This window comes from Paroedura picta, chromosome 4, assembly GCF_049243985.1.
Source record: "Paroedura picta isolate Pp20150507F chromosome 4, Ppicta_v3.0, whole genome shotgun sequence".
Taxonomy (NCBI): Eukaryota; Metazoa; Chordata; class Lepidosauria; order Squamata; family Gekkonidae; genus Paroedura; species Paroedura picta.
The window spans coordinates 47312825-47326875 of NC_135372.1; positions in this window are offsets into that span (position 1 = coordinate 47312825).

The following is a 14051-nucleotide window of genomic DNA, read 5'->3' on the forward strand; positions in this document are numbered from 1 at the left end:
CCCAGACTTATCTGCTGACCTTACCTTACTGGGCTGTTCCAAAAGATGATCCAAAGATCATAAGATCAACAAAGCAGCAATTGTTTTTCAGACTGATTAATAGCTTGATTTAGTAATGTTTAATTCACAGCTGGGTCTTGACCCCCTTGGAGAGTTACTTTTATTTCTATAAAAGGATGTAGTACCGTAGATGATTGTTTAGTCTGTTTGCTGTTCTTCATTTAATCACTGACATCACATCACAGTTGGTAAGTTCTTGGGAGGTGACCATAGCTATTCTCTATCTACCCAGTCCCCATTGTCTAGCAAAAGGACCAATGGACTGCATAGAATCACAATGGAAGGGTTTGCAAGTTTTTCTCTAGTCCCCATCCCTAGGCTCTCTTTTGAAAGTAGCCTTAGACTCAAAACAATGTCAGACTCTTTATTCGTTGATAATGTGTTAGATAGGTCCTGAGCTTGCTGTGTTCAAATGGCTCCTTGTCTGTCCCCATAATAAGAAACACCACCCCAAATAGTTTAAATCAGTGGTCCCCAACCTTTTTATCACTGGGGACCACTCAACGCCGAGGACCACTCACCGGGGACCACTCAACGCCTTTTACTGAGGCCCGGTGGGGGGTAGTTTACTCCTCTACTCTCAAGCACTGCCCTAACGCTTTCTGATCGCTATGGTAATGTTTAAACATCCCTTCAAAATAAGATACAGACACGCCACAACAATGAAGTGTGTTGTAATAGGCTGGGGGTGATGAAGTAAAGGGCCGGGGGGGGGGGGGAGAAGGCGTCCTTTGGGGCCCACCTCCAATTAGTCGAAGGACCACATGTGGATCGCTAGTTTAAATAACTGGCTAAACTATGCAAATGAACACGATGTGTATTTTCCCCATTTGCATAGAATTTGATTTAAATAGGTATGCATTTTTTTAATCAGACTACAAACCAGACCAAAACAGTTGGGCTGAAAGTCAGATTCCCCCGCCCTCTATACTGACTTTGGAGCTTTGCAGGAGAAAGAAAGGTCACCCGCAGCCTGAGAATTTGTCTGCCACACTTAATTGCAATGTGTGCTTTCTTCTTTCCCACCTGTTGTAACCATTGATAAAAGATGACAACACTTGTTACGGTTAGCCCCTCATTTTGGAGTGCTGACATGTTCTGCCTTGCCTGGAATGTGTTATAAAGAGCCAACAAACCGCAAATCGCCTTCATTTAAGATGAGGTTGACAAAGCGAAAGTGACTGGTGTTCATCACAGGGCGGGGGAGCGAAAGAAAGATCACAACTCAAAAGCACTCACAATAGTAAATTAGTATGCACAGGGTTTTTCAAACCCCAGATGTCTTCAATTCCCATCAGTGTCTCTTCTTAGGTGACATCTTGAACTAGCTACAATGCGAGAGGACTTGTACAGTCTCAGACTAGCAATCAAGATAAATCTGAACATCGTCCCACTATTAATTTAGGAAATAGGGTAAATACAGCTGTCAAAGGGGGTGACACAAACACTGAGGCATAGCTCAGGCAGGCTGTTATTTAGGATAACATTGGGGGGTTGTTTAATTATCAGCTCCTAAATCCAGGGCATGCTGTTCAGAGTAACAACATGTAAAAGCATTTCAAAATAATGTTGGGATATTTGGTTAATTATTTTAATCTCTTGAAAGCATGTTCTATTTTTAAAAATGTAATCTCCCTTCATTACACTTGGGATGCAAAAGGAATCATGTGCAGTAATTTGAAGTTCCAGGGTAGACAACTGTTCCTGGAGCAAGTCACATTGTGTTGGAGGTCATTGGTACTCTGATGTATCAGTGCTACAGTTAAATGGATATTGTCGGAACAGGTGGTGATGTGCAGTTGAACATAGCAGAGTTTTTCAGATCCCCATTAACTATGCACAGTGGCTACTTACTTAAGCTGAAGGGAAATTATTGCAAGTCTATGTTTTAAGAATATATTTTTAAGCATTTCCATTTAGCAATATGAGCAACTATTGGTAGGGAATGTGTTGTATTCGTACCATACCTTGCAAGCAGATTTAATTACATTAATTAAACTTATTTAATTAAATAGCCAACAGTGTTCTCCTTTGAGTGGTCAGATCCACTGCTTGAGTTTTCTGAACTGGCAAACCTGTCTTGCACATTGAATAATGCACTTTCAACGTACTTTAGAAGGATATTTTCTTGTTTTGCATGGGAGAATCTAGGTGCAAAAGTGCATTAAAAGTAGGGATGGGTGATTCAGTTCTGTACCCAATTCAGTACTGATTCAGGTACCTTTCAGGCCTATCTGAGCTGAGTCGCCCATCCATACAATTTAATTAGGCCAAATTTGGCCATAATTCAGCTGATTTTAATGCCTTCCTGCTGCCTTCTGAGGCAATGTGTCATGCTTAAACCCCCAGGAAACCATAAGGGGGTGTTCCTGTGCCTGGGGCAGACTCTCCCAGGGAGTCTGGGATCACTCAACTTGGCCCAGTTAAGGTGGGTACAGAGCCGGGAACAGAGGCACCAGTGGACGATCAGGAGGCATCCATGGATGATGTGGTCCCAGGCCAGAGCTTAGAGCTGACCCAGCTTGGTGTACCAGAGGCCTTTAGTCCCATCTAGTCCTGAGAGTTCCCTAGAACATTATCATGTTCAGGGAGAAAATTTAAGTTGACGAGAGAACTGCTGTGCTGTGATTGGTAGCGTGCTGTGATTGACAAGCCAAGGAGCAGGGGGGGAGGTTCATGTTGCTTTCCCTTACAGCCTCATCAGGAGGCAAAAAGCCATGATGGGGCAGAGAGAAAACGCAAGAGGGGTCTCCCTGTGAGGAGGGCTGCAAACGCGAGATTTACCATCCCGCCTTTGTAAGCCACTCGTTTTTTACCCCTCTACCTTTATCTAGGTAGAATTTTACCAGACAAGTATGACATCACAGCTCCTTTGAACTCTCCGCTGCTTTCATTTGGCAGAAAACAACAACAAAATAATGCAAACACACAAAACTGTTTACAAACAACAGTACACCCTGTAGCAGCAGGAATGCCAGTTTGGAAGCGACTGGGGAAGCCAGGGCGGGAAATTGGGACAGGAAAATGAGCTCTCTAATGCAGATCAAATTCAAAGCTCCATGGGAAGAGCAGAATATAGCAGACGGAAGAGGAGATAATCTACTCTAAAACGTGAACTGCAAATATCAACATCTGCCTTAGTGAGCGATGGAAGAGAAGAGAGATTTGGAACCTAGTTTTATGGACCAAAAACATTTTGTCCTGCTCATACTGTTCTAAACCACACCACTGTCCAAAATCTGCTGGGGGTGATTAAATGAGCAATTAGGAGGGGACTTGTGCAGTTTGATGCATCCTTTAAATCAGTGGTCCCCAACCTTTTTATCACCGGGGACCACTCACCGGGGACCACTCAACGCCTTTTACTAAGGGCCTGGTTGGGGGTTAGTTTATTCCTCTACTCTCAACCACTGCCCTAACGCTCTCTGATCACTATGGTAATGTTTAAACATCCCTTCAAAATAAGATATAGACACGTCACAACAATGAAATGTGTTGTAAAGGGCCGGGGGGGATGAAGTAAAGGGCCGGGGGGGAGGGGAGAAGGCGTCCTTCGGGGCCCACCTCCAATTAGTCGAAGGACCACATGTGGTCCATGGCCCACAGGTTGGGGATCGCTACTTTAAATGACAGGAATTGAAGACTTTACCTTCTTTTGTGCCTGCCCATTCTGCTTTATCTCTTTGAAATACTTGATTGCAAGATGAGCCAGGTTCAGAAGTAGACAACAAAAGTACATAGAGATGCTTAAGTAGTATGTCTTAACTCAGAAATACCCCATGGACTCCCCTGCATTATTATCTCATGGCTTTTAAACACTGGAGATCTACACTGGTGGTAGAACAGGAAACATCGAGGATGGCAGTTGTGAGAAAACATTGTACAGCTCATATGTGAACTATGCTATCAGTGACTCAATCCCTGTGTTGCATTGAGCCACTAAGCATGCCTGGACATTGGGGGGAGAGGTTGCTACATCACTCTTAAGGGTGTATTGGTGTTATCTCCTGAATGGGATGGCTCTCTTTCCGCAACCTGTGAGCTGCTTGCTGACCTCTCCTCTCACGCTCTGCACATAGCCTTCCATGTCTCTGCAGGTCTCTCATGTACAAATAATGCCCTAATACTCCTATATTACTCCCTTCAAGGATCACTGCCTTGTTGTGGCAAGGGGGCTCACGCAGTTCAGTGAAGCTATGAGCTATACCATGCAGGGCCACCCAAGACAGACAGGTCATAGCTGAGAGCTCTGACAAAAGGTGATCCACTGGAGAAGGAAATGGCAAACCACTCCAGTATCTTTGCCATGAAAACTCTATGGACAGTTCCAAAAGCAAAACGATATGATGCTGGAAGATGAGCCCCTCAGGTCGGAAGGTGTCCAATATGCTACTGGGGATGAGCAGACGGCTAGTATGAGTAGCGCCAGAATGAATGAAGCGACTGGGCCAAAGCCAAAAGGACGCTCAGTTGTAGAAGTAACTGGTGGCGAAAAGACAGTCCGATGCTGTAAAGATTTTTATTCCATAGGAACCTGGAACGTCAGATCCATGAATCAAGGCAAGCTGGACGTGGTTAAACAAGAAATGACAAGACTGAACATCAACATTTTAGGAATCAGTGAACTAAAATGGACAGGAATGGGTGAATTTAATTCAGATGACCATCAGGTATACTACTGTGGACAAGAATCTTGCAGAAGAAATGGAGTAGCCTTCATAATCAATAAGAGTAGGAAAAGCAGTCTTGGGATACAATCCCCAAAATGACAGCATGATCTCAGTTCGAATCCAAGGCAAGCCATTCAACATCACAGTGATCCAGGTCTATGCCCCAACCACTGCTGCTGAAGAGGATGAAGTTGATCAGTTCTATAAAGCCCTACAACACCTTCTAGAAGCAACACCAAAAAATGATGTGCTTATCATCATGGGGGATTGGAATGCTAAAGTAGGAAGCCAAAAGATAACCGGTATAACAGGCAAGTTTGGCCTTGGAGTACAAAATGAAGCAGAGCACAGGCTGGTAGAATTTTGTCAAGAGAATACAATGGTCATAGCAAACACTATTTTCCAACAACCCAAGAGACGACTCTACACATGGACATCTCCAGACGGTCAACACAGAAATCAGATTGACTATGTGATCTGCAGCCAAAGATGGAAAAGTTCTATCCAGTCAATAAAAACAAGACCAGGAGCTGATTGTGGTTCAGATCATGAGCTTCTTGTTGCAAAATTTAGGCTTAAATGGAAGAAAGTAGGGAAAAGCACTAGGCCACTCAGGTATGAACTAAATCATATCCCTGACGAATACACAGTAGAGGTGACAAATAGATTTAAGGAATTAGATCTGATAGACAGAGTGCCTGAAGAACTATGGACGGAGGTTCGCAACATTGTACAAGAGGTAGCAACTAAAACCATCCCAAAGAAAAAGAAATGCAAGAAATCAAAATGGCTGTCTGAGGAAGCTTTACAAATAGCTAAGGAGAGAAGAGAATGAAAGGCAAGGGAGAAAGAGAAATATACACCCAATTGAATGCAGAATTCCAGAGAAAAGCTAGAAGAGATAAGAATGCCTTCTTAAATGAACAGTGCAAACAAATAGAAGAAAACAATAGAATGGGGAGGACCAGAGATCTTTTCAAGAAAATTGGAGATATGAAGAGAACGTTTCATGCAAAGATAGGTATGATAAGGGACCAAAATGGTAGGGACCTCACAGAAGCAGAAGAGATTAAACAAAGGTGGCAAAATTATACAGAAGAACTATACAAGAGTGAGCTTAACATCCCTGATGACCACACTGGGGTAGTTACTGACCTGGAGCCAGACATCCTGGAATGTGAAGTCAAATGGGCCTTAGGAAGTCTGAGCAACAATAAAGCTAGTGGTGGTGACAGCATTCCAGTTGAACTATTCAAAATCTTAAAGGATGATGCAGTAAAAGTGCTACACTCAATATGCCAGCAAATTTGGAAAACTCAACAATGGCCACAGGATTGGAAAAGGTCAGTTTACATTCCAATCCCAAAGAAGGGCAATGCCAAAGAATGCTCAAACTACCGCACCATTGCACTAATTTCTCATGCTAGCAAAGTTATGCTCAAAATCCTACAAGCTAGGCTCCAGCAATATGTGGACCGAGAACTTCCAGAAGTACAGGCAGGATTTCGAAGAGGCAGAGGAACTAGAGATCAAATTGCCAACATACGCTGGATCATGGAGAAAGCTAGGGAGTTCCAGAAGAACATCTACTTCTGCTTCATTGACTATGCTAAAGCCTTTGATTGTGTGGAGCACAACAAATTGTGGCAAGTTCTTAAAGAGATGGGAATACCAGAGCATCTTATTTGTCTCTTGAGAAATTTATATGCAGGTCAAGAAGCAACAGTGAGAACTGAACATGGAATCACTGACTGGTTCAAAATTGAGAAAGGAGTTCGGCAAGGCTGTATACTGTCACCTTGCCTATTTAACTTGTATGCAGAGCACATCATGAGAAATGCGGGATTAGAGGAGTCACAAATTGGGATCAAGATTGCAGGGAGAAATATCAACAACCTCAGATATGCAGATGATACCACTCTAATGGCAGAAAGTGAAGAGGAACTAAAGAGCCTGTTGATGTGGGTGAAGGAGGAGAGTGCAAAAGTTGGCTTGAAACTCAACATCAAGAAAACAAAGATCATGGCAACCGGCCCTCTCAATTCCTGGCAAATAGATGGGGAAGAAATGGAGATAGTGACAGATTTTATTTTCCTGGGCTCCAAGATCACTGCAGATGGGGACTGCAGCAAAGAAATTAAAAGATGCTTGCTCCTGGGGAGGAAAGCAATGGCAAATCTAGACAGCATCCTAAAAAGCAGAGACATCACCCTGCCAACAGAAGTGCATTTAGTCAAGGCTATGGTATTCCCAGTTGCAATGTATAGCTGCGAAAGTTGGACCATAAGGAAGGCCGAGCGTCAAAGAATTGAGGCTTTTGAACTCTGGTGCTGGAGAAGATTCTTGCGAGTCCCTTGGACTGCAAGACGAACAAACTGGTCAGTCCTAGAGGAGATCAGCCCTGACTGCTCTTTAGAAGGCCAGATCCTGAAGATTAAACTGAAATACTTTGGCCACCTCATGAGAAGGAAGGACTCCCTGGAGAAGAGCCTAATGCTGGGAGCGATCGAGAGCAAAAGAAGAAGGGGGTGACAGAGAACGAGGTGGATGGATGGAGTCACTGAAGCAGTAGGTGCAAACTTAAATGGACTCCGGGGAATGGTAGAGGACAGGAAGGCCTGGAGGATCATTGTCCATGGGGTCGCAATGGGTCGGACACGACTTCGCACATAACAACAACAACAACTCCTATATACATGATGGCAGATGATTGTGGCCATTTGTGAAGTGGAAAGTACTCTTTAGGTTTCTTTCTCTCCTTTTGACAGCAACCTGAGTGTGAACTGGATCTACTTGAATAAATGTATATATATATATGTTTGTGTGTGTGTGTGTGTACTTACAGTAAAGTGCAGTAAATACATCTCCCAAGAAGTGTTTGTGTGTGTACTTACACACACACGCACACACACACACTTCTTGGGAGATGTATTTACTGCATTTAGTATCATGCTTCAATGACCAGACAAACTCTGCTATATTAACTAAATATCCCAATTCCCTGAATATTTTCTGGCAAGCCGGGCTTGAGACAAACCAGCAGGACGCTAAATATGATACTTAAAACTGGAACAGATCTACAAATAGCAACCAGTGTTAGGAGCTTTCTTCATGAGTACCCTTTTCTTTTGGTGACAACTTATTTATTTATTCACTTCATTTATACTCCGCCTTTCCCCCAGTGGGGACACAACATAGTTTACACCAGTGGTCCCCAACCTTTTTATCACCGGGGACCGGTCAACGCTTGACAATTTTACTGAGGCCCGGACGGGGGGTAGTCTTTTTGCTGAGGGATGTTGCCACCACCTGAGTCCCTGCTCCACTTGCTTTCCCGCTGTCCACTGGGGGGCTCTGCCAGCAGGAGCTGCACAGTGCCATGCCAAGGGGGAGCCCCAGCCATGGTGGCCGACGGAGAGCACCAAAGGCGACAGTGGCAGGGCAGCCCCCGAGGCAGCAGCCAGGAAGGAGGACGAGGAGGAGTTGTGGACTGGTATCAACTGATCCGCGAACCGGCACCGGTCCCCGGACCGGGGGTTGGGGACCACTGGTTTACACCATTTTCCTCTGCTCCATTTTCCCTTCAGTTACCAGCTCATTTACACGAACCAATTGGTTAAGAATCCTTCAGTTTACCTTCTGAATTTGGAAACTCTGCTTGCAAAGTTTGTAACATATTGCAGTTACCTGGGGGTATTAATGAAATTGTACACTCAAAAATTAAATGCAGGTGATAAATATAGAGCATTTTAGAATGTTACATTTTTGTTTCTGCCAAAATGTAGGTTTGGGCCTAATGACCTGAACTGAACATCAGATTGTTGCATAGACTCTGGAGATGAAATAAAACTGCATTGAAGACAGCCAAAGTACTACAAGCAGGCAATGTAAACTCATTGTCAGTGCCTTCCAAATGCATTCACATTTTTATTAAACGCAGCAACATTCTCTCCAACCTTTTCACAATTTCATTCATGAATGCTAATGATTAAATTATCATAGGAAAACAACAGACACCCTTTTCTGATATCCATGTGCCCAGGGAATCAATGCTATATAGCTTTAAAACAGCAGGCAGAACTCTTGCATTCTGCGGCTCTCTGATGAATATAAATGACAAGAGCCATTTTTCAAAGGATTGACGAGCTTATAAATTAAGACATTATTAATGCTTCTGAGTATAAGAGATAATAATATAAAAGATGTGCAATGCACATCTTTGAAAATTCATCTCTCCCCACTTTGTTTCTAGGAAACAACAGATTCTCCCCTTGCTCCCCAAAAAGGGGGCGAGATTATTTTAATGAGGAGAAAAACCATATCCAAACCACTGGGCTACCTCCATGTGAAAAGACCTCAAGTAGAAAGTATCAAATAGGGATAAAACACCTGAATATTGTTATGTTTTAGAGTTACAGATCTCACATTTAAGAGGTACTCCGATTTTACGCAAGATATTAAAAAATATGCTATTATCCTGTGAAATAGGTTTTTCTTTAGATGATCACTGTGTGGGGTTTTTCATTTGAAATTAGAAATGGTTTTCTCGTATTCATATTATCCATAAGCTAGTGATGATGATAGGCTGTCATAATATCATAAAGTTTCACCATTCCCTCTTTCTTGCACATGAAATCATTCTATGTATGTCTTGGAAACTCACACGCACGTGTGGAATATTTATGTTAATTTAAAAAGAGGGAGGCACGTCCTGTCTATTGCAGTGACTCAATGGCTACTCTAACATTCTGAGGGGCCTAACAAGCCTAGTGAAATGTTGTGACCCAAGATGAATTTGAAGCTGTAGTTTTATGCACCAAAGAGAGCTCGAAACATTTTCAGCATTTCCCACATATTGATTCCCCCACTATTTCAGATCCCCCCCTGAAAGCCTCTCCTCCTTTTTTCTGCTTCTGTCTGTCCTTCCCACCCACCAGCTAACTTCCTACCCACCATCTAACGTACTTTTACAGCCCCATGACAATCAAGGGAAATCTTTTCCAGGGCTGCTTCACTTCACTTCCCAGGCCATAACTGACCACCAGTAGGAGATTCAAGGGTAGGAACATGGGAAGGCCACAACTTCCACTATATCACTTCAGGGGGAAATGTCAAAGTGACAGAGTAGCTCTAGGAATTGTCAGAAAAATTATGAGGCAGTTGAGTTTACAACAATTCCTAGAGTTACCTTACATCAGTTCCTGACTTTCCCCAAAAGTGATATGGTGGCACAGATCACCATTTTTAATTGTACTTTCTGCAACTCTAAGTGGCAACACGAAAGGGAAGTGGCCAATGGAAAGCCTCCCACCATAGCTACCCTATTCATCCTTCAAGTCAACTCTTGCCCCTCTCCCCAGCTTTACTTTAAATAAATCAAGCATTGGAAGAAGAAGAGTTGGTTTCTATACCTCATTTTTCAGTACTTGAAGGAGTCTCAAAGCAGCTTACAATCATCTTCTCTTCCTCTCTCCACAACAGGCACTCTGCGTGGTAGGTGAGGCTGAGGAAGCTCTGACAGAACTGCTCTAACAGGGCTGTGACAATCCCAAAGTCACCAAACTGACTACATGTGGAGAAGAGGGGAATCAAACCGGGCTCCACAGATTAGAATCTACCATTCTTAACTATTGTACCAAGCTGTCAATTGTACCAACTATTGTACCAAGCATTGTACCAAGCTACCTTAGCAAACCCCAACAGCCACTGTGATTTCAGTGGATGCTCTTTTCTTAAAACTACAGGGTTTTAAACTTGTAATTCTGGGATTTTAAAAATCTTTCAGAATTTTCTGCAGTCCCTGGGCCTTTTGTAGGTTTGTACAGATATCCAGTCCCTAGCTGTAGCTGTGTCATTCACATCCTCTAAGGTAGCGATCCCCAACCTGTGGGCCGCAGACCACATGTGGTCCTTCGACTAACTGGAGGTGGGCCCCGAAGGACGCCTTCTCCCCCCCCCCCCCGGCCCTTTACTTCATCCCCCCCCAGCCCTTTACAACACACTTCATTGTTGTGGCGTATCTGTATCTTATTTTGAAGGGATGTTTAAAAATTACCATAGCGATCAGAGAGCGCTAGGGCAGTGGTTGAGAGTAGAGGAGTAAACTACCCCCCCACCGGGCCTCAGTAAAAGGCATTGAGTGGTCCCTGGTGAGTGGTCCCTGGCGTTGAGTGGTCCCCGGTGATAAAAAGATTGGGGACCACTGCTCTAAGGTACAGTTCAGAAATACATCCTTATCCATTGTTCCTCTTAATGTTTGTGAAACAGCCTGGGGGGCTGGAACATGTCCGGGGTGTACGAGTTGGAATAGGGCTTTGCTGGCTGCACCCTGATTGGCCCTGCCCTTAAAGCTCCGGCTCTTCTTCCTTGGACGCTAGGCACTTTGCTCTCAGATGCCTGAGAGAGACACACAGAAGGCCCTGCCAACACCCCTGATTACCTCCTATGGCTCCTGCTGCGAGAGAGATCTGTGTCTGCCTGCCGGTGTCCCCTGGGTCCTAGCACCCATTGCATTCCTGGTTGCAATGGGCTTTCTTGCTAGTATATTGATGTTTTGATGATGATATGTATTAATTCCTCCTCCCTATAAGGCTGGGGGTGGTTTATAATGTGTTCCCATGCTGCTTACCCTCTCAGGTCCGCTATCAACCTAACCTATTTGACAAAAAATATATCCAAAAGCCGTTCTTTGGGTGTCTGTAGTCTGCTGAGCTGTTGGAGGGACAGCTTTTGTTGCATGGCTGATTACTCTTGAATCCAAACTTGATCTGTTTTGTCTGTTCATATAGCGTTAAGCGGGGCTGGAGTTTAGTCCAGTAAGTTCCAAAGGCGTGTTTGTACATGATCTGCCCACAATGACCTGTGAACACGCATTATCCAAGTAAAACAGCCTATGGGAACCTTGGGCTTATGATGGACAGAGAAGGAATCCACTGACTGGGGACCAGGAGATATTCCTCATGAGGAAAGCCCTCAGGCTCAGCAGGAACCAAAAGGGTATCCAGCAACTCTGTGTAACCTGCTCAGAAATGGCTAGACAAATCCCAGGTGAAGCTGGTGAGAGCTGACAGCCCTGGGGATTGGCCAGGCCAGCAGTAATTAGTAGCAGCTGGGAGTAGGTCGGCCAGCAGGTCAGCCAAGCCAGGATGTTTGCTGAGGCAAGTTTAAAATCAGCAGAGATCCTTGTTAAGGAGGGTGGAGTGTTGAGGGAAATTTATCGGTTATTAGGTAGGAAAGGCACTATTAGCTTCTTTTTTTTTTTTGTATTTTATGCCTGGAAGACTGAATAAATGATTGGGTAAACTGACTAGAGAATCCTGTGTATGCTTAGAGGGAATGGGAACAATGAACCCTAGATTTTTTCCCCAGCGGGTTATGGGCTATGATATTACAAGTCGCTTAAGGGACATCCAGTTTTGTCTCAGTGACAATAGAGGCTGCTTGGGAAGAGGCCATGCTGAAGGTTGCCAACAAGACAGGGGGGGGAAAGTTGAAATCCTGCTGATTTTAAATTCTGAACAAACCTTTAATGTGCTCAACATAAAAGAAGACAGACAAGCAAGGTAAGCTCGATTCTGAGACGTCATTGTCTTTTGAAGAACGAATTATCACTAGTTAAATTGGGATGTGGTTAATGAGTTTTTCCCTGTTTTTTAACTTCATTCATACATGTATGTGCTTGGCTTAATTTTCCTGCATTTGATCACTTAGTAATTGATGTCTGAAATGGAATAATGAATATGGACATGAATTCAGTTGAAGTACATTGTGTTTGGGGATTAAAGGAGAGGCCTGCTTGCATTATTAAACCTGCTATGGCCCATTCAAAGTCAGGATGCAGTAGTCACCAATTTACCGCTATCCATGTGTGAACCAGCTCTCCTTTTGATATGCTTTTGTAAAACTACTATTACTTGCCTGTAGTCTGCATAAGAGAAGCAACTCTGATGTTTGAAACAAATGAAGAAAAGGGCACCTGGAGTAATGTGCAGAGCTTGATTTTTGGCTGGTCTTATTGTCTGCAATGGCTTGAACGTTGAACTACCAGTGGAAACTTCTGAGTTTGAATATACATTTGGCAATGAAACTCATTGTGTGTCCTTGGGTTACTCACACTCTGACCTACCTTACAGGGGACTTATGAGGATAAAACGGAGAGGAGGAAGTCCTACTATATCAGTAGGATTGCCAGGTTCCTACTGGAGGTGTGTGTGTGTGTGTGGGGGGGGGGGGTTCTCACCTGCCAGTCATTTGGCTGGCAGGGGATTTACCATGAGAAAGAAGGCCCAGACCATGTTCCTAGCATCACACAGGAAGTGATGTCATCCCATCAATTATGTCTGTCTGACACTCTGGTATCTGGGCAAAAACTGAAGTTGTCTTACCATGGAGTTTCCCCCCAAATTATGGAGTGTTGCAGTGTGATGACATAACTTCCTGTACTACACTGGTGACATGATCTGGGCCCTCCTTTTTTCTTGGCAAGGCCTTCCATCCCTTGTCAGTTGCCACTACCCCAAACTCCTTGAAAGAAAAGCGGGGTTAAAATGGCAAGGGGTGGAGGATTGCTTCTTCCCTCTATTTTGTCTCATTAGCAGAGTTCTTTTGACCTCCCAGATTGTGACCTTTTTCATTCTAGGTTCATTTTGTCCTTGGCAAATGTTTGATTGTCCTAAATTGTAGAATGAGACTACAAATTGATTTAGCATCTGTCAAAGAAAGCATGCAGTCATGGTGGGTGAAACGAAGATTTTCCGATAGATTATTTCAGAATAAAAGCAAATAACCAGCCAGTCCTTCCCTGTATGTTTTCATAAAGCCAGTCAAGCCCTTGCCTGCTGACAGCTTTCTGATCAGCTGAGACCCAGTGATCTACCTGCCATTCTCTCTTTTGTATTTGCTGCTGTTGCGTCCATTCATATGTATATAAGCTCCCACAGTTTGTCCGGAATGAACTGGAAATAAATGAGCTGCTCTGGTCCATGAAAGTCAGGTACCTTAAAATCCCTGACAAATCGATAGTCACCTGTTCAACAGCGAAATCCGCTAGGCCTTTCAGGAATCAGGCTAAAGCTTTTAAGGCATTCTGACTCAATCCCAAGGCATGCACAAATAAATTGAAGTTTCACCCAAAGTTCTCCCAAGTTACCTGGCTACAAAAATTTGTAAAGGCTGGTCCTAAACATCCTGTGACCCATCATGCAGCTCTCCAGCCAGATATTCATGTATATCAGGATCTGCCTCACTCTCTGTTTTGGCAGACTCAGCCATGCAGTCAGAATGCAGACCTGTAAGGCCCTTGGAAGGTGACTACATACATTC